The sequence below is a fragment of the Cupressus sempervirens genome, chromosome 11, assembly GCF_028749045.1.
Source record: "Cupressus sempervirens isolate cs-2001-9-10 chromosome 11, ASM2874904v1, whole genome shotgun sequence".
Lineage (NCBI taxonomy): Eukaryota > Viridiplantae > Streptophyta > Pinopsida > Cupressales > Cupressaceae > Cupressus > Cupressus sempervirens.
The window spans coordinates 702,748,604-702,771,858 of NC_143128.1; the positions used below are offsets into that span (position 1 = coordinate 702,748,604).

The 23,255-nt window shown below is 35.1% G+C and overlaps 1 pseudogene; it reads left to right on the forward strand.

Moving 5' to 3' along the window:
- The first annotated feature begins 19,209 nt into the window (after positions 1–19,209).
- On the forward strand, positions 19,210–21,809 carry LOC149531632 (pentatricopeptide repeat-containing protein At3g12770-like; annotated as a pseudogene).
- Positions 21,810–23,255: the final 1,446 nt, after the last annotated feature.

Below are 23,255 nucleotides of genomic sequence, written 5' to 3' on the forward strand. Positions count from 1 at the left end.
ATGGATGCTGGATATGGATGGGGGATAATGGAGATGAAGGAAAACCATTGAAGCTTTTTGAGCGGGGGGATACTTCAAAGAGAAGTACCACCATGTAGTTGAGCACTAGATTTGCTATAGGACTGTTGGTTAATTGCCAAGGTTAGCAAGAACATCAAGGCCTTTTCACCAACTATCTAGAGGACTGACGAACTGACTCAAAACAAACACACAAGGATTGCCCCAGTATCACACATGAATCCTAGAGGAAGCAGTGTGGAAATGACACTAGGTAACCCACAAGCAGAAAAGAAAACAAGAAAAAGACATGATCAAGACCTTGCGCTCTGATTGCCCCATTCACAGTATACCATGATATGGAAGATCATGGCAACCTTGAGGAGGGAACAAGGAGATTGCTTGGAAAAGATATTTCAAGACCCAATAGGGAAGAGTCCAAATCAAAAGAAAGCGAAAATCCAAAAGAGAACCGTTTGCCAATGAGATGGGTAGGACGAGGTACTAACGGACCAAGATCAGACATGAGGAAAGCTATATCCTGCAAGGACCTATCGGAGAGCACCTAAGCTATTGGATTTGGATGAGTGATGCGTCTGACAAGCTGAACTAAGAAAGATAACACTTTGGTGATAGGAAATCTAGCTAAAGGATGCATTGGAATAGCTAACCAAGGGTTGTGCGATGTGTGCAAGATGCTGATCAAGGAGGAAAAAACACAGAAGCTAGATAGATACAATGGTACTAAGCTAAAGAGGATGTACAAGCTGATGGACCAAGATATTTACAAGCTGAAGCTGATCAAGATAGTTACAAGCAGGCAAAAGCTCAGGATGATAGGATAGTGGGATAGTTCGATGTTGTGCAAGATGCAAAAGCTAAGGGTGGGGTGATAGTGAAAGATATGGATTTTGTAGGATGCATCCAATGATGATAAGAGCTTTTGTGACCAATGATAGCTAGATGAGTAGGATGAGATGGCTGGATAGGATGGTAGATAGCTAGGATTATGATGGATATAAAGAGATGACATTGGGTTTTCATGAGGATAGCTTAGAGCTAGATACCAATGACAAGGGAGGATGGACAAGACAAGATCTCCAAGGAATATAGTGCCCCCAATCAGAAGATAACATGCAGAAGGAGGTCTTATGATGGATGTGATAGGATTGAAGCTAGGATGGAAAAAGATGAAGGGGCTAGGGAGATGGATGATAGCTAGGATGGTTGGCTAAAGTTGCATGAGATAAGTGGATGGTGTGAGATGGAAGATGGAGGGTGGAGCATAGGTGGATAGATTGGAAGATGGAGTTGGATGTCAAGAGATGACCAAAAGCATGAGGGTGATAGGCTAAGCTGGGGATGGCGAGATTACGCATGACGCTTGTTTGCCAAGTTTTCATCATGGTTCTTGTCCAAGGCACTTGAATTGCCAAGTTTTCACCAGTGGGCCCTTTATTTTTCTTTACTTTTTTTTGACTTTTTGACTTTGGACTTAGCTGGAATGATTTTGGCTTTCTTCAGCTATTTTTAGCTCATAGATGTTGGTAGGATGGATGAAAAAGGATTGGATTGAACAAGTGGAATGGTGGGTGGGAGTTTGACAGATAATGGATGCAAAGACATAAGGCTTGTGGGTAAATGGATGAGGAAAATGGAAAGATCATCATTGGCACACACCTTGAGAGGTGATAAAGTAGTGGGAAAGATGGTTTTGAGTGAGGTTGAGGAGAAAATGGAGGAAGAGAAAGATAAGGACTGAAAGTAGAGTTGGAAGATGGAGGATGGGAAATTTAGGATAAGAAGCATATGGACTAAAAGTGGATTGGGGGGATGAAGGATGCTTATATAGGGATTTGGATGAAGGATGGATGGATGAGGCTTTTTGAGTAGCATGAATGGATGCCAATTGAGATTTTTCTTTGAGATGCATTTCTTTTATGAGCATCTTGGGTATCCACATGATTTTTGACTTTTTTAGCTTGGGCTTTTGTGGCCTCTTGACTTTTTCTTTGATTGGGATTAAATGTTTCTTGTTTTGAACATGTATTTTAGAAGGGACATGTTGAGACTTGGATTTTTGTGGATTTTTGGATTTATGCTTTTGTATTTTGGCATCCAATATGCTTCTATTAGCCATGGGATGGGAACAAGAGCATGGAGGAGATGGAGGGATAATTGATGGAGTGATAGGGTTTAAAGGTTGGAAGGGATTCAAGGGTGAGTGCCTTTGATGATCTAGCTGGTGGATTTGAGGGGATGGAAGGATAGATTGGAACATAGGATATGGATGGATATAATTGCCCAAAATGGATGGAGGGAAGGAAGGATATGGGCCCAAAATAGATGGAAATGGGGAAGGTGTAGGTCCCAAAATAGATGGAGGGGATAAAGGATTCATATTAGGTATGTAAGGACCCAAAATGGATGGAAAGGGTGTGGGATTTAGATAAGGGATATATGGACCCAAAATGGAGGGTTGGAGATAAGGAGTAGGATGCGGGCCCAAAATAGATGTGGAATAAGATGGATGGGAACTTTGGGGTGGAGATGGAAGGACTTGGGACCATGCAGGAATAGCGGGGATACCAACATCTAGAAATACATTTTCATTTCTTTTTTCAATATGATGTTCATTATTTGGAACACAAGATGTGAGTCCATTACTAGCTGAAGGAGTTGGAGCTTCGGATATGATAATTAGTTCTTCTTTGATGGATCTATCATCATGGATTATGGGAGATGTATGATCATGAAGCAGAGGAGATGGGAGGATAGGATCTTGAGTTGGGTGGGCTGAGGGAAAGGGATCTTGAGATGGAGTAAGTAAGATGGTAGGATTTAGATATGGAGGGGATGGTAAAAGTGGATCATGTAGGGGAATAAGTGGGATGGCGGGATCTGTTGTTCTATCAGAGGATATTTCAACATGCTTTTGGACAAGATCTTGACAGGAATGGATGGGAGTGGATGCATGAGGTTCATTATATGGGATTTGTATAATGCTTGGAGGAGGAGACGTGGATGGGATTTGGAGCAATTTGATGGGTGGTGGGAATTTGATGCTTGCAGGAAGTGGAAGGATTTTAAGCAACTTGATGGATGGTATGGGGATGATAGCTATGGGAGATGGGGGTGATATTATAGATGGGGAAGCTTCATCACTGACTACTTCACATGGTTGGATTAGATGACATGGCTTATCGATTATTTCTTTAAAATTTATAGCCCCATTGACACTAAATCTAGAAAACCCAACATGGGATTTGAAAAGGGTAGACTAGGAAGTGCCTAAATGAATCTTAATCCATATAAATACCTACTCATCCTAGTATTCCAAGGGTAGACTAGGAAGTATGACCCAAATTAGGACCATTCTCTAAAGATCAACCCTAGGGTCAAAACCTTACTTCTATTTGGCCAAAACCAAAGAATACTTTTCAAAACTCCATGTTCCCACTAAAACTTGTTAATCTCTTCCTCCATCAAAAATTTGAACATGAAGAGGGCTCGTTCCATAGCTTTCACCTACACCAATCCTTTGAGTTTCCACTTAGTTGAAACCCATATCCTGACCATACCCATAGTTGGTCTGAATGACAAAAAAATTCCTACCAAAATCAAAGAAAATTCTTGTAAAATAATTTCAACCATAGAATTTGGTAGAATAATATATGTTTCATTATTCCCATGTGAAACATTTGACATATCACAAGGTGGGGCACCAAAATTAGAGTGTCCCACTAGTGCACCTTCTAGTCCATTTTTTGGATCGCAACATTCTCAACCTTTCCCAAGATTTCTTTGGGATAAGAACTATAAAGAAATGTGAAGTCATATAGAAGCCTAATGCCAACCTCAAAATTCAACCATATGTTAGGTTTGGAGATTCCCCTAGAGATAGGAGGGTCCCCATTATCAAAGATGACAAAAAATATATCTAGACAATAGTGTTTTAGATCTAGAGGGGATGACTCTAGAAGGACAAAGTCCACTATGAGAAGAGGAAAAAACTAGAGTCATAGAAGTTGTAGACTATTTTTTTTATGAAGATATAATATTATACTTTTATTAAACTCTCATGTTTTGTAATCATGCATATATACTTATACACACACATACATTTGTGTATTGTGTTGGTTAAAATATAATCAATATTTTATCCATTGATAAGATATAATCATACATAGTAAAAAGAATAATATCTTAAGTAAATATATGTTAAGATTATTATTTAATCATAATTGTTCACATCAATTATACATCAACAAATACATTATAGACATTACATTGAATGGTATATATATCATATGGTTTTATGAGAATGTGGGGTCCAATAACCATCTAACATTTTTTCCTATGTCTCTTCATTGGCTAATCATTCTTCATATTATATTTAGATGAAATAATGACTATAATTATGTATGGTGTATAAGAGAAGCAATGAATAAAAACATTGTTATGCATTCCTATGGATGTGGCCTTTAAGAGTCAATCGTGAAATTATTTCTCCCTTACCTTCCTCTATCCCCCCTCCACCCATTCATCTCTCCCTCTCCCTTTATTACAAATATTTTTTTTCATTTGATTTAATTTTTTCTTCTCCTCAAACTAAATAATTGCTATCATATCATAGAATAATTCATGGCAAAATACTAAATAAATGAAGGAAATTTAGAAGAAGTGAATAAATATAGAATTGATAAATTCTTAGGAGAAAGGTTTATAACATGGAAGCTATAGGTGTAAGATTTACAAGTGGTAAATGAACTTGTGATAATGTTGAAAGGAAAGACAAAGAACCTAACTAATTTTTTTGATGGAATATATGATTTCACACATATATTGATCACATGTACTTTCACATACATGCTCTAGATAAACTATCATGCATGATAAATTAGATATAATATAGAGTAAATTTTCTTAGAGGTTTATTACCTTTTATCCACTCTTAATATTTTAGTTTATACATAGTTGAAATTTAATAATTGTTTTTATTTATTAAGTGGCTTTATCTCTTGAGGGTTCCTTTAGGATTTCTTTTAGTGATATCCTTTTATAAGGATATATGATCTATTTTATTTTATAACATCTTATTTTCATTATCTAGAATATATTTTTCATCTTTGAGAGCCTTTTTTTATTGTTTTCTTCGGTCTTCCTTGTAATAGGTTATTTTATTGCATGTGATCATTTGGGCTCTATGAAGTTTTTTTTCTCAACTTCTACATGGTATCAAAGTGCAGATTGGTCACTCTGTGTTCTTAATTTGAAAATATTTTTAGAGCTTCCATGGTTTGAAGGTTTTAGATACCACTTTTGGGGATCTAGAGGGGAATTATTTTTTGGAGTGATTTGAGTCCAAACAAACCTCACCGTTAGAATTGTAGATCCAAAAGAGCCCCATTTTCATATATAGTTTAACCATGTTGGACAAAGTAGTAGTTTGTAGTAATTTTTTTTTAATTTCAAAGTATTTTAGTGGGATTTCAAGGGGCTTTATTTTTTAGATCACTTTGAGCCCAAATGGATCTCACCGTTTGGTTTGTAGCACCCAAAACCACTAATTCTACATAAGGAACATATCATTTGGTCACAATCAAAATCTTAGGCAACATTTTTTTCCCCAAGCCTCAAGGAGCACTCAAAAAAATAAAAATAAAAATGGGTAGGTCATCTACATGCTACCATGTGGTAGCACACAAGTTGTTCATGCACAATGGGTATAGATGACCCCAACATCATCCACCTCACACTAACCCTCACCACTAGTTTGATCACTATTGCATAGCTTGGATCACAACCCACATGGTGAGCACATCAGTTCCTAGGTCCTAGTTCTCACCACATGGCATCTTGCCACATTAGTTTCTTATGTGTACCCATCATGTCATCAAGTAGAATCCAAGTATTTCTACATTAGCTACCCATGTGGCTTCTATGTTTGTAGGCTATGTTTCTTGACATGTCTACTAATAGGTTCCCACATGCCACATGCTTACATGGTAAGTTGCATGGTCATTACCATGTCAAAAGGGATTTTTGACTCTGATGGCCATACATCCATCAAATTTAGGTTTTGTATGTGTTAATGCCAACACTGCATAAGAACTTTCTTTCCCTTCTAGGCCTTATGGAGCTCCTCATGGTTGCTTTTCCATAATTTGAGCATACAGTGTCAAAAATGGGCACACAAGATACTATTAGAAAGATGATTCTAAAACCTTTCAAATGGTTATTTTTAGTGTTTTGATCTCATAATTTTGATCTATGTTTTTACAGTCAAGGTTAGAAGTTCTATTTTTTCTTCTAGAAGGGATATATTTTGTGTTTGGGCTCCATTTTATACCAAAAAAATCACATTGGAAAGGTATTTTAGTGGTCTATCCAAATTTGGGATTCTTTTTATCTCAAGTATCTTTAGGTGTGTAGGCTCCTATCATAAGCATTTCTTTCTTTTTCTTTCTTTTTTGACTTTCAAATTGTACATGGATTTAGTTTCTTGAATTGTGGGGGGTGTTTCTTTCTTTCTTTCTATCACTTATATCAAAAAATTAGAATCTATAAACACCAAAATAAAAAACCCCATTTGCATCTTTTGTCTAGTTCATAAAGATCATTATTAAAATCACACAATGGGAGTAGTTGAGGCATAGTTTAAATTATGGCAGATTCATCTTCTATTGAGTCTCTTACTCCACACAATTATCATCCTTAGTAAGTTTGTATAACCAAAATTTTGAGGTCATGAGGATTATGGTCCTATTTGGATAAGGTTTAGCCTTGGTTGATAGGTCATTTTGAGGTTAAGTAGCATTGGAACAACATGCATTAGGCTTTGGCTTTTTTTAAAATTTTCATGTCACTAAAAGTCTTTGGTTTCATATATATTGTTGTCTCACTCCTTGGGCTATATGGGCATAGTCTGAAGGACTTTTTGGTATTGTAAATGATTTTAGAGTACTTTAGATTGAGGTAGAGTTGATTTCTTTGGTACTTGATTCATTTCCCTTTATTGAGGTCTTATTGATAAAGTTCAAATATACCAAATCTATTTTATAGGGTTATGGTAGAACAAGACTAACATCGAGTGAATATATTTGATTCTTCCAAAGCTTCAAGGTCCTTTTCTATCATTCCCTTTGACTTTATATTTCATCATTGATTCTTCAGGTCCATGATTTACAATGCATACTTTTCAAGTTTTCTATGATTGTTTGACTCGTGAGTAGGATAAGTTATCACTATTTGATATTGTCCCTAGATCAAGGAACAAAGCATTTATTTCTTAGTCATGTAAGGAGAAACCAAAGATGAAACCTAATCCTATGAGAGATTCATTTGGTAGTCATAGTTCCTCCAAGCCACATTTGAAGTCTACTTCAAAACCATGATCCAATCCTAAATAGGGTAAATCTTCTAATTCTAGCAAGTCTTCCTCCAAGATTAAGAAGTTCATAGATGATCCTTGCAATTCTCATGGGAAGGAAGGAAATACAAGTTCTAGGTGTTATAAATTATTAGAGGCTTTAGAGGAATCCATGCAATAACATCATATCATACTCCTTACATAGGTAAAGATCATGTTCTTTCTATATGAGATTTACCTTTAGGATACACTTGGATTATTGATTATGGTGCTTTTCACCATATGAAACAATTATAGAGTATGTTCACTACACTATCCCATATTGATACGTCACATATTATAGTTGGTGACTCTACACAACTCCTAGTCCTCAATTTAGGTTCAATTTCATTAGGTGGTGGGTTCTCTTCAACAAGTACTTTGTTTTCTTGGCATTTCGATGTTCGCCTCCTTTTTATTTATTAGATTAACCACTCTAGATCTAGTAAAGTAGTTGAGTTCTCTCCACATGATATGGTTATTGGAGATCTTCGTGATCCTAATTTTTTTATTCTTACTAGTAGTGTTTATTATTAGTACTTTATATAGGTTTAATATCTTTGAGAGTTTGGGTAGTTTTTGATTTTGTGTTAATATTTCTTATGTAAAACGAGTGAGAAAACTTTGGCATGAGAATTTGGGCCATGTCAACTATAGATATTTACAGTAGATGAGTACAAAGGTACCTTTTACTTGGCTATCATAGATCTCTTGCATTGATAGTATTTTCCATGGATGCATTCTTGGAAAGCATCATTGAGATCCCCTTCCTATAGGAAGAGCCACATGTGCTAAGGCACCCTTGGAGTTGGTCGACATTCATCTTATGACCTTTCTCACCCTTCTTTTTTAGGGGCCCAATATGTGCTAAATTTTATTGATGACTTCTCAAGATGTACACGGGTGCAACTTCTTAAGTACAAATTTGATGTCTTTGATTCCTTTCAAATCTATAAGATATTTTTGGAGAGCCAATTAGGATTTTCTCTCAAACATATACACACAAATCATGGGGGGAGTATGTTACTCAAGTTGATGGAGGAGCATCCTAGGTTACCTTCTAAACTTGCACTTTTTGTCCATTCTGTCAGTTCTTCCCAAGTTCCAATTTCTAGATGTTGTTGAGTTCCAGTTACTTCCAAGTTCTAGTTACTGCCAAATGCTAGTTGTTGTTGAGTTCCAGTTGTTGTCAAGTTCAAGTTGCTGTTGAGTTATCTAGTGTGTGCTGATTTATTTAGTATTGGCTGAGTGTTCCTTCATGTTTCAAGTGAGCCTACTATTTTCTGATGCTCAATTCCTTCTTTAGCTGAGTTTTCTATGTTTTGGTTCTTAGTGAGATCTGACTTACATATTTAATTCCAATCATGCATTTAATGATAGGATCTTATTTAGGGATGAGTGTTGCACATTTTGGGGTTGGCCTTTTTTCAATATAATATTCTAGAATCGTTTGTAAGTCAATTTGGCAAGTATAAATAGAGTTCTTAGGCTTAGGTTAAAGGAGAACTTAGAGGTTTTTTGAAGGTGGAATACATATGTGTGTATAAATGTGAATTAGAAGTTGGATCATGGATCTAGAAGTTGTATTTTGTGTCTAGTCATAACCCAAAAGGCCTTGCAGTTGGGCACGTATGTTGATTACTTGATGAATCAATAAAGTATTCTATTCTCTCTCTCTCCTTGGTGTTGTTCTCTATTGTTTTCTTCTATTATGTTTACTCTACAAGGTGGTTGGGATAGTTGGTTGTGTCCATGTGGCCCTACTTATTTGTTGTCTCATTTGCATCATGTGGTATTAGAGCTTGAGGTTCATCCTTATGGAGATTGGATTCTGTAGAAACCTAAGGGAATTTCATTATGGGGTAGTAGATCAAAGGATTAGACCTACAACTTGCAGAGGGTTACAATCTTGGAGGAACATAATTTTTGAAAAAATGGTTCAATGTAGAGGAAATGTTGATAATGCAATATTGATACATTGAGATAGATTGTAGCCATATTAGATATTATGGAGATAGCTTAGAGGAGAGGGTCACATCTTGATGATGTGAGTGATGATGAAGTGGTAACACCAAACCCTAATCTAGGACCTGAAGAATATCAAGATGAGGCAAGATTGTTGAGGGTATTGTCTAGGGAAAATTCAAAGCCTGTTATAAAAGTTATTCCTTATGATGGAAAATTGGGTACAAATGTTGTGTTAGATTGGATCTCTAAAATGGAGAAGTTCTTTGACTATGAAAATGCTCTCGATAATAGGAAGGTGAAGATTGTGGTTACTAGGTTGAAAGGAAATGCCTCACTATGGTGGGAGCATTTGCAAAATAATAAAGAAAGGAGAGGAAAGGGGAAGATGAGAACTTGGGTGAAAATGGTGAGCAAGGTAAAGAAAAAATTCCTTCCTATTGATCACCAAGTTATCTTGTTGAGAAAGATGCAAAATTTGAGACAAAGAAACATGACTATAAAGGAGTATACTGAGGAATTCTATAGATTGGATATACGATCTAGACATCTGGATGATGATGTTGAGAAAATTGCAAGGTACATATATGGATTGAGATCTAGAATTTAAGATGAGATAATTTTTGTGAGATTGGAAAGTGTGGAGGAAGCATACCAATATGCCTTGAAAGCTAAGGAGATCTTGATGAAGAAGCATGAGCAAAGACAAAGAGAAAAAGGTTGTAGGTTCTAGAGAGGTAGAGGTAGATCTTATGGAGAAGGAGGCATATCTGACAATTTTGTCCAAGATTAGGAAAACCTGAATGGAAGATTAATGAAAAAGACAAGGTTGAGTTGAAAGGAAGTAATTCTTACCAAGGAGGCACTAGTTCTTACTGAGGAAGAGGTAATTTTTATTTGAGAGGCAGATTTTGTGGTAATTGTTTCAAATTTTGTAAAGAAGGGCATAGATCCTTGGAATGTAGATCCTCTAAAAGTGGGAAAGGTAATAGAAATGTTGTGATTCAAGGAGACACTGAGGATTCACCAAGTGGACTAGGGGCTAGAGAAAATATGGTAGTGAGAAGAACCTTATGTAATAAGGGAAGTGATGAGGAACCTATCTTAAGGAGAAGTCTTTTAAAAACCAGATGTAAGATCATTGAAAAATGTTGCAAGGTAATCATTGATAGTGAAAGTTGTAATGCCCCACTTGGAGATCCTTGGAAACAAGGATGAAATACAAGCCATACTTTTTTTTTTACAAGTATGAATGCACATGACAACATCATACAGGCATCACAAAGATTGCAACGAAAGACTTCACCATAATCCCAGCAACCAATGAATCTCTGAATGCCACTACCAAACTGACACATGCAAACAAAAGAAAATAATGACCACACACATGATGAGGCCTCAAGAAATGACCACTCATCAACAAAACACCAAGCTGGGGTAAAATGTAGAATCCTAAAATTTGGCTAAGCTTGAAATCCTAAAGCCTTGAAAATTGGCTAAGTTTGGATTTCTGAAGCCTTGAAATTTCCTAGAATCTTTATCTTATCTCGGAGAGGTTTGAAACCTATCTCAAAAGATTCGTCGCATATATTAAAATATATCTTAAGTATAAGGAATTAAACCCCTTAGGAAATCTATTTTGAACTAGGAAGGTGTAAAACCCAAAAGGGTGTCCAAAACCAACTTCTGAACTTCCATCCGACAAGCCTAGATAGGCCTTGTTTCTCGTGCAAGAAAGTACACTGGTCTCAAGTTTCATGCGAGATATTGCACCACTGCGCGTGAGAAAGTGCATGGCTTTGCATGAGGACTAGCATTCTCATGCGAGGACTCTCTGTGCACTGCATGAGGACTTACACTCTCATGCGAGGACTTGCACTCTCGTGCAATGACTTACATTCTCGCACGAGGACTTTCATGGCTTCGTGCAAAGAACTTCGTTTCCACATGAGAAAACAAATCAGCGCTACAATAGAATGCAAACAAAAAGCATAAAAACATGAACACCTCCACACCGGGGAGTACTGGATCCATGTAAATCAAGGAATGAACACTCGAATGCAAAGACAACAAGGGAAGAAGAACATCTATCCATCTAAACCATAATAGTAATGAACATACTGAATGCAACATCGCAGTGAACAAAAGTAACATTGCAATGTACATAAATACCAGATGAAACTAAACAACCCAAACTAAGTGCGCGGTTCCTCCCAAATATCAATAGCATCATAAGACCATCATGGATCCTAGCAATCCCCCATGCATAACATCCCAAGCCACTGACCAAATCATCAGTACTTTCATAATAGGGATGTTACTACTAAAACATGCAACAATATAAGCATAAGGAATCTAACATGCTAGTAGAAAAGAATAAGATAATCTTACAATAGATAACATCACCTATCATATGCTAAACATCAATAATCAATTGATATGCTACTACAAAAATTCACATCATCTAATCATATGCTAAACATCATAATATTAGAATGTATAAAATAAACTAACATCATCTAAACATGATAGCCAAACATTCCAATGAAAGCATAAATCACAAGAAAACATACTCTGAAACCTGAAGTACCAAGTGAAAACATTCAACAACGGTCGCACTAGGACAAAAGACTATCTATGTACACCGGTCCCTAGCAGTGGTGAAGGTAGCTACGCCTCCCAACTATGTGGAACCCGTAGGTCCACACCCACCATGCTGATGGAGATAATGATCCAACCACAAACACACATAAAGCACAACATCCATGGCTAACACTCACGCCAGACAGTATGATGGCTGTAACCAAAAACCTAAGACAATGCAAGGAGTACAGGTTCTGGTCAGACACTCAAAAGGCTATGAAGTAGGGACTAACATCATGAAGTGTCACTTGGCATTAAAAAGCCCAAGCTCAAACTTGTGCAGATTCAACATCCCTCAACGAAAAGGCTCTAGCACCCCATATTTTTATTATCTTAAGTTTTTATTACCAATCAAAAATTTTATTTAGTTATCACTTATATAAAGCTTCCTCTGCCAACCCATGGTGCCATGATCACTAGGCTACGAGATAGAGGCCCCCTCCATATGCTACCCTACGCTACCCATGCTCATCCTATGACAAGTGCCCATGGACATGCATACTCCCATCCCAACCTCGATGATCATAACTTCTGGGAGTACCACAAAAGATCGAGCCTCGCAAGCCACTTGAAAAATGTACATGCACATACTCGTGTGTGGTGCACCACCATCATGAAGATCAAAACACAAGGACAGGATGAGAACACAATGCAAAGAAAAACACCCAATCGAAAGCAACATGGGAAGGATGGATTCTACATGAATCCCAAAGCCAATAAAACCATACATCATAAAATCACTCAACCGGCCTCAATTTGAGAGTATGGATTCTACACGAATCCCAATGATGAAACAAGACCAAAAGTCATGAACTCACTCCATAGGCCTTAATCCGAGAGTATGGATTCTACATGAATCCTAGTGTCCACGAAACAAAAGAAAAGGTCCAAAAGAAACAATAACACCAGGTATGAAAATCACTCAACCGAACACAAAGTTAGGAGTATAGATGTGACATGCATCCCAATGCAACAAAAAAGTGCAATAGTGGTCTAACTAATATCCAAACAGATCATCCAGGTCCACAACCCACATTGTGCCAATAAAACTCAAGAAAATAGGGTAGCACGCAAAATGAGGTAAAAACCTCAAAAGTTTAGAAAACTACAAATTAAAACCCATTTGGCCTTTCGGCACAAAAACCCCAAAAATCCAAAAATAAATGGAATCAGACACTGTATGCAAAAACAACCAGCATAATGGTGCAAAATTCCAAACCCTCATCCTAAAAAATAGGGAAATGTTCGTACCTGCCCAACCAGAGAACTAGCATATAGAAATGGAGAGGAACACTAGTTCTCAGCCTCCTAACAAATGGCTAACAAAAATAGAAGAAGAAATGGACCGTAAGCAATAAAATAGGAAAGCCCTACCTCATAGCCAAAATGGCAAAACGAGAATCTGAACCATAAAATGAATATCTCACAGAAGTAGCTGAAAATCATAGCAATCCAAAGTTTCCCCGAGCTAGATCCAACGAGCTCAACCTCACAATGATCCTAGGACCACAACTCCCACAATGAACAAAATGGTAAATCCTCATGAAGAGGATTCTGGGTTTTACTCTCCAACTTTCTAATTCAAAAGTGAGAAGTGAGGAATTAAATTCCTTTTTGGATATTTATTCACTTTTTGAGTGAATAATCGATTAGGGAAAATAACCAGCCAACCTAGTTAAACCCCGAATCGACCCAAATGAAAATAGGCCATTCCTATAAATAGGAATTCATCTATGGAAAAGCTGCCAGGAATTAAAATAAATCAATTAAAAAAATTGAAAGCCCAAAAGCACATAAATCTCCTTAACAACTTTCGCTACAATGTGAACCTCTAAATGCACAGACACACTCACTAGTCTAATCACATAATGCAAATGAGTTCAGATTTAATAATCACCGCAAGGTTTAAATTAAATATTTAATTAAGGATACATCGACCATATAAGGACGACATTGGTAAAATATGAATGGCTAAATCATTAACTCCATGTGCTACTACCAGGGATATAAATCTTGCACACTAAACAACGCAATCAAGTGCAATTGCATATAATAATATAGCTGAAGCAATAAATGCATTAAATCACCTAATTTAACGATTTATTTAATTATATTAAAATAATCTATATTTACATCACTCATGTTTGCATAAAGCATAACAATGCAAGAATGAAGTAAATAATCATAGCATTAAATCCATCACATAACATAAGTAACACATATCTCTCAGATCAAAATACAACAAGTAAATGTTTGTAGCACATAACCAAATAATCCAACTAGGCAGTACATTTCTAATCATTTAAGCATTTAATAAAGGTTGATTACTCTACATTAAAAAGGCATTTAAAACACATAAGCAACCATAGTCATAAACATGACTAACCACTACTATAGGGACCTAGTCCAGTGTAGCATGGTAATAGCACATAGTGCAATCTTTGCACACATCTTAGGGTAATCATGGAACAACCTCATGATACCACATCAATCTTGGTAACCACTGGCACAAACCTCAATGAACCACAAATCAAATCATAATCTCCTAAATCAGTCAAAGCAACTAATACAAAAACATAAATCCAAATACCTCAATGATGTAGATTACTCATGGTCACAATCATGATCCATCACAACAAAAGATCAACGAGGTTGCATCCTTCAGGATGACTTACGGAAGTGAAATGGGAGAGGCACTACAAAATTTCTACAAGGTTAGCATTAGAAGAGTTAGTTATAAAGTTGTAGTTGCAGAGGCTGAAGCATCCTAAACCCTATCATGTTTCATGGATCAATGATGAGCATAAGATATTGGTAAGTGAGAATTGTATTCTAAAGTTCAAGATTGGACATTATTTTGATGAATTTTTGTGTGATATTATGCCTATGGATTGTTGTCATATTTTTTTGGGCTGACCTTGGCAATATGATAGATATGCTATACATGATGGAAGATTGAACCAATATACTCTTTGGGTAAATGGGAAAAGGCAAATAATGCTACCTTTGATTAAAAATCCAGATGAGGTTAATTATACTACTATGAAATTTGCATGTTTGATGGGAAGAAATTTGAAAAGGAAGTGAAAAAGAATCGAATATGTTTTTCCATAATTCCTAGAGGACCAAGTTTTGGTAGTAATGACTGAGTAGCAGAAGTTGGTAATGACTAAGTGACAGTAGAAATTGGTAGAGGCTGACCACTAGTAGAAATTAAAAATTTACCACTAGTAGAATTTTGGCAAATAAATGACCATGAGACTGAAATTTTTAGTCACAAGACTAAAATTTTTAGTCATGTGACTAAAAGTAATCAAATTCTAGCAATATTTTGTAATTTATAAATACAGGTGACTAAATACATGACCAATTTGGTCATTAGAAAAAATCACAAGGTTAGACAAAGATAAGTAACTGAATAAATGATCAAATAAATAACTCAATAATTGGTCATAATAACTAGTCACCCAAATAAATAAATGATCAATGATTTTTTTATCTTATTAATACATTCTTTAACTTTTTTTTTAACTTTTATTGCTCACCGATTATTAATCCAAAAACATATTCTCAATAGTAGCCTCAAAATTAAAACAATAATACCCTATCAAATCCTCTTGACAAGAACATGTATCTTCCCATTAGAGACTTCAACAATAAATCAATTGAGTTACATAAACATAAGGAAAAATAATGTTAGCCTAAGTTGATTATGGAGGAAAGACCAGATAGGAGAAATAATAGATGGATGAAATAAAAATAACAAATGGATGATAAAATGTGATATTAACATTCAATAATGTCTTGATAACTATGAAAATAGTACTAGCAGGGGGGCTCAAATAGAATATCTTGTTCAAAGTTCTCGAATCATCTATTGCCTTAAAGGTGAATGTCCCAATATCTTCTTCTTTTGAATATAAAACTTTATTCCTATGAAAAGAGATATTGCAAGCATAAGATCTTGTAATTCTATTTTCTGGATGTAGTCAAAATAGATTTTGTGATTTAATAATTTTAGAATATATCAAAAGTGAAAAAATGTCAATCTTAAATTTAATGCAATAATTTTAAAGTCAATTGATTGATAATAAGTAGATTAAACTAAATTCCATACTAAAACCTAAGTGAACTTTATTAAGCCTTTATTGACATCTAGTTTCAAATGCCCTTCTTTAAAAGCTTCTAGATAAACTAAGAAGAAATCCTTCTTAGTTTGTTGTCCTAAATTTTGATAAGATTCATTTGAAAATCTATAAACCCAAGACTATTTTTGGAACTAGACAAGAAAGAACCTATTCAAAGTTTGTAATCAAAATATTTCTCTTAATAAAAAAAACTATATTGTTAATCTACTTTCTTCGATATAATGTCGCAAAAAACATCTTCTAAGATTAAATGAACAATTTTATCAATACTTTTCTTCTTAATAAAAACTCTAAATTTTTTTTATATTAATAATATTTATTTTCATCTGAAATTATATAATACCAATTTATGAGTTCTTTTAAAATATTACTATGAGAAAGAAGACCAAATAAATCTCAATTACAAATTTATACCATTTCATTTTTACAAAATATAAATTTATTTAAACATGCCAAATCATTTTCCACAATTAATACTACCAAAGTCTTTGTCACTTAGGGCACCATATAAATTGGTATTAGATCTATATTTTTAATACTAGACCTATCTTTTAGTTTTCTATTTTAATTCACAACGATCATTTCTTCCACCATACAGCTCACAATTTTAAATTCTTCAACTTTATAAAGAAAGAAGCTTTAAGATAACTATTCATTTTATGGGAGAGTATTATAACCAAAGAAAAGTAAAAACAGTCCACGATATTATTAGATGAGATGCCATACTTGCCCAGGGTTTATCCTTTCTAGGGGGCAAATTAATATAGAAAGGAGGAGAGAAGAAGAGTGTGACAATATTTGGAGAGGGCAATAAATAATGGATAGTCGAGGAGAAACCCAATGGCACCAATCTTCAAAATTTCTACTAGTCTAAGAATATTGTCTGCAATGGTCAACAACATTTCTAGCTTAACTTCTTGGGGGCGTTACAATCCTTGTTAAAGAAACCCTCTTCATAAAAATCACTTTCGTCAAAAACATTTGAATGGGAAGCTTATGTTAAATGGAAAAGGTCAAATACACAACAATACTTTTATTTCCATCACTAAGGAACTGTGCAAATATCTCATTTTTGGGTTACCTTCAACAACAAAAAAAATATTGTAAATTTTGTTGGTTGCACTATGGCAACATGTTCGCAAAAGTTTACTCAATTTTAGTGATTTTTATATTTTACATCTAATATTAGGAGGATCATTGCTTGAGATGAATATATTTGGAATTTTGTGTAAAGAATGCTTGTAAAACTCAAGGATATATTTTACAGCCAATGTTTGATTTTATTTGCAGGCTCCTAAATCAATTTAATGTCCATATGTTGGTTTATAGTTCCTATTTCAGCATTGGCATGGAGGATACTCACACAGAGGAATTCAGATGTTTCTTTACAAGTTTCATTTACATTTTCTTACAACTATTTTAAGTGTGTCTCCATGTTCATATTCCTTGATCACTTATTTTTTGTTCATTGTATTTTTCGCACCTATCTCATCTATATAATTTACCTCACTATTTCTTTGTAATATTCTCCATGAAATGCTTTGTATGTTGTTGTAGTATTTTTAAATTCAAAAAGTTACACTACATTAACATATGCGAAAATTTAATGTTTATCGATATTATTCTAGTTGTAACTTCTACTTTGGTCTACAAAATATGAGAGCATGGACAAGATGTGCTGTCAAAATACAAAAAAAAAACTTAGTGTCATGAAATTCCATGACTGCAAGATATGCATAAGATGGATCTTTTAATAAGTCTAAAAACTTTCAAGTAATCATAATAACATTTTCTAGCATCCTCCTTGCCTATGCTAAAATAGGATTTTTCAATTAGGGTGTAGACATCCATCAAAGCATAATGAAAAGGGGTCATTTACTATTGGAAATATTCTAATAGATAAGTGAAATGTTAAAAAAATACCACAAAGAAATTTCAATTGATGAATTACAATGACCAGATGATATACATAAAATGGATGTACAAAAAAGCTTTAGAAAAGTCGAAGCAATTGCATTTAGCAGATGTAAAGATACAAGATACAAGTAATACTTAAATGTGAAGAATATAAGCACAAACACCATAGTTGGATAATTTCTTAGACACGAATGGTACTCTAATTATTATGAATAATTTTATGATACATTATTACCTAATTTATCTTTTTTAGTACAAATAGAATCAACTTCCATCAAATTGTGGAATATGGAAGATTTTGAAAGGATATATCCTTCATATACAAAACTGCCATGAATATTTCCATTGTGTTGTGCTTGATCATTAGTTTTCAATGTTCATTAAAGACACTATCCCAACTCATTATATTTGATCAGCTACCTATTGATATCCTTCCAAATGACCTTTCAATGTGACCTATTTCCTTAGGTTTCTCTAACCTTAGGACAACTCCCTACGTTCACTCTTCATAAACCATGCCTCTGATCACAATAGAAGTGCTAATCACATCTTCAACATTCGTTAATTCATTTTGATTCCTATGATCCCTGATTACATATCTTCCACCCTCTTGTACTCTATGATAATGATCCTTTCCCATTAGCTTTTGCTAATGCCTGGTATTCTCATTTTCTTCCATGGATCTGTTTCTTGTGTTGGACCCTTTGTGAATTGTCTCTTTGATAATAATGAGTATCGGTTTCCTTTTTACTTCTACAAATTTGCGAATCTCCAACCATAAAAATACTACTTGTTCCACTATTATTTTTCCCTAAAACGAGGTTTTTAATCTTCCATTTTCATTGTGCGTCATTTTTCCCTTCTCACTTTTATAAATTTCAAATCCATCATTCTTAAACTCTGAAACTACTATATCAAATTTTGATGTCAGGTATTCTTGTGAAGGGTATTAATCTACACTCGTTGCCGTCTGTTGGACATCTATAGTGGTCTGTATGCTTCAACTCTTCTATTTTCCCATTTGTATTTTTCCACTGCCAAAAGTAAGGTTTTTTTATCTCAGTTTTTCATTTCAATTCTCATTGTTATGCAAAGATCCCAATTCTACAATATTTTCAAAGAAGCGAAATGATCTATTTTGAAAGAAAATGCGCAAATACTCTCTGCTTGCAAGAACTAGTAACTTTGTACATATGCGTCCTTAGAATAAAATAGCAATTTTGGGTTTTTGACATTGTATTGGAAATTTCGTAAATTTCTCTGCACAATAACCCATATGCCAGAATTCATGTTGCTATAAACATAAATTAGGGAAACCAAAAATGCAGTGCTTATTTCTTAGTATGTATTCCATGCTACAGAAAGAGCAGAAACATGATGGAATCTCATGCCATGGTTTATAAAACTCAAATCACTATGTTTGTCTTTTGCAGGACTTTTTTGATAAAAGAAATATAAGACAAGGTAATCGGCTCCATGCCCACTTCATTGTTACTAAAATTATCAATGATAACAATCCCTATGGATTAAAACTCACTACCATGTTTGCATTATCTCGAAGTATGTAGGACATGTTTGATAAAATGCCTCATAAAAGTGCTTCTCTATGGAATGTAATGATTAGAATGTACACTTGCAGCAGGACAGTGTGGGGGAACTCTTAAGGCTTTATAATCAAATGCAAGATACAGTTGTATGGCCAGACCGCTTTACGTTTCTTTTTGTTCTCAAGGCAGGTGTTGTTGTCAGATTTGCAATAGGGCAGATACGTTGACGATGACCTATTAGGTTCAACTTGTAGTCTAATGCTTATGTGGGGACTGTACTCATAGACATGTAAAATATGGAAGCATAGACGATGCATGCGAGCTGTTTGATTAAATACCCAAAACAAGGGTTACATCATGGAATGCCATAATTGTTGGGTATGCTTAGAATGGATTTGCAGAAGAGACCTTGGAGCTTTTTGAATGCAACAAAATCATGCCCAATGTCATCAGTCATCAAAATTATTAGTGTCCTACCGCAAGTGCTCTATTAGGAAATCTGCAACAGGTTTAAGACATTCATGATTTTATTGTCAGAAATGGTTTCAATTCAGATGTTTTTGTGGGGAATCCCCTTGTAGATACACATGCAAATTAGGGGCACATAGAGACTGCTTGTAGTATATTTGATAAAATCTATGAAAGAACTGTTGTTTCCTAGAATGCAATGATAGTTTCATAGAATGGGTGCTCTAATGAAGCCTTGAATCTTTTTCATGAAATGCAAGCATCTAATGTGATCCCTAACAGAGTGACTGTCCAGAGTGTTCTTCCTGCATTTGCTGACATGGGAGATCTGCAACTAGGTTAGGATATCCATGAGAACATTGTGAGAGACATATTTGGTTTAGATGTGAATGTTTTATGCTCCCTTATAGCTATGTATTCTAAGTGTGGAGCAGTAGAGGTTGCAAGCCAGATATTTGGTAGTATGTCCACAAGTAATTTGGCAATATGGAATGCAATGATTGCAGGATATGCATAAAGTGGACATGCCCAATGAGGCCTTGAGGGTCTTTTGTCAAATGCGAATTGCTAATATCAAGTCTGATTCAATCACAATCCTGGGAATAATCCTGGCATGTGCCCAAGTAGCATCTCTAGAAAAGGGGAAAGTCATCCATGCTTACATAATGAGAAGTGGATTTGAATTGGGCATTGTTGTGGGAATTGCAATTATTGACATGTATGCTAAATGTGGGAGGATAAGGGGTGCTCGTCAATTGTTTTGACAAGATGCCCAAAATAAATTTGATAACATGGAGTATGATGATTGCAGGGTACAGAACATATGGACAAGGTGAAGAAGTCCTTGTGCTTTTTCAAAATATGCAACATACAAGCATAAAGCTTGACTATATCACATTCACGAGCATGTTGTATGCTTGCAGTTATGTAGGTTTCATGGATTAAGGTTGGCCATTCTTTGAGTCCATGACTTGAGACTATGATATTGCACCCAGACCATGTCTTATGACTGCATGGTTGACCTTCTTGGCTGTGCAGGCAATTTAAATGGGGCACAAGATTTTGTAGAAGTTATGCCTGTGAAACCCAATGCTAGTATGTGAGGGAACCTGCTCAATGCCTCCATAATTCATGGCAATGTTGAATTTGGGGAAAGTGTTGCAGAACATCTTTCTGATTTAGACCCTGAAGATACAGGAAATTATATACTATTGTTTAACATTTATGCTGTAGCTGGCAGGTAGGATGCTGCTGCAAAGGTGAGGACAGTTGTGAAAGATAGAGGGTTGGAAAAAGCTCCAAGATCCACTCTTCTCAAGGTAAACATTAAGATACATGCATTTGTTGTCAAAGACATAAGGCACCTTCAATTTGACCAAGTCTAGGAAATGCTAGCAATTTTAGAAAGATAGATGGAATCTACAGTATATGTCCTTGATGCAAAGTTTATTGTACACAATGTCGAGGAAGAGACAAAGGAACACATTCTCAGTGTTCACAATGAAAAGTTGGTGATTGCCTTTGGGAATATGAGCATACACACTGGAATGCCCATTCAAATTTCAGATCAGAAAGAATCTTTGTGTGTGCGGTGATTGTCACAGTGCCATGAAGTTCATCTCCAAGATTATTAGGCATGGAAGTATTTCAAGGGATGTGAATCATCTCCATCATTTCATGGGTGGATTATGTTCTCGTTCCAATTATTGGTGATAATGCTAATAAAGATATGTAATGTAGATATGCTTTCCTACCAATAACTTATGGTAGATTATATGCTAAGTCTGCCACCCACTTTGGTGATGCTTAGAGTTAATTAACATCAATATCAATGATAGCGTTTTCATATCAGTAAGTTAGGGTACATTACATTTTTGAGTGCCATCTTCTTACTTATATGATATATCTAAACCATGGCAACTATATGAACATCAAACCGCACAAGTAACTTTTTTTGCTCTACTTTGGAAGAATCATTAGTGTGATACCAGCTACTTGGTTGTAGGATTAATTGAAGTTAATATATTGATGCAGTTCAAGAAAGAAAATTGTTTGAAAGAGGATGTCATTAGCTTTCACTGGTTGCAGCTATCTTCAGATCCTAAATTTTTGTTTTATATTTCTTTCTGGAGAAAACTTAAAACAAAGGCAGGAATCCTCTTGGGGTTTCTTTTCTAGTTTTAAGGGAAAGTCAAAACATATTTTCTCTTTGTGGCTTCACCCTATTGCTCTAGCCCATCTTTACATGAAGAACTGGTGTTTCCATCTTGGTTTCACAAAATTGAATTGAGAATTAATCTATATATCACACTATATAGGAGCATTTTAGGGAATGTAGAAAGCATTTTAGGAAATATGTAGTCGTTGGGTCCAAGAGCAGCTACTGATCGATAACCAAAAGCCCCTTATTCTTGATCAGTTTTTTATAATAGTTGTTATCACGGCCTGTGGACCACGTTCCCACAGTGTGTGCTTCCAACCATGTGTGCCCCTATTTCAGAGAAAAAACACATAATTTTCATTTATGAACTAACCAACCCATATGTTCTTTATCACTTGATATGCTTACAGTTGACATTTCCATAAGTTACCTTACCTAGAGCTATTCCTCAACCCACTTCAGGATGCCCACCCTTGAGAATTGAACCTTGGCCTATGGTGGGAAACACATCATACTATTTCCTCTCCCTTCACCTTTACCTTGTTATTGTAAATCAAATAACTTATGAATCTGTTTTATTTCTCTTCACTATAGAGTAATTCATGTACTTTGTTTAAATTGCTTTATTTCTTTATTTTTGTATAAATCTTTATCTAATGTTGTTTTAGAGTGAGAATTCAAAATTTTTAAAAAGTGATTTATTTTGTGCATTATGTGGAAATATATCCAGGTTAAATTACAATGCTTTGTCATATATATTTGAGTTTCGAAGCTAGTGCCCCCTCAAGAAAGTTTCAATGCTCTTACCACTGGAGTTCTAACCATTTTGTTAAGGTATCTATGCCTCTGTTATTAACATAGAGTAGATGATAAAAATATGAACTCTAGAACATCAACAAAGATTAGCTTTTTAAAAACAAGAAGTTTTTTTAAGGCATTTCTAAACAGTAGACCTTTGAAACTTTTTGTTATGCTTAATTCGATCATTTACATACACT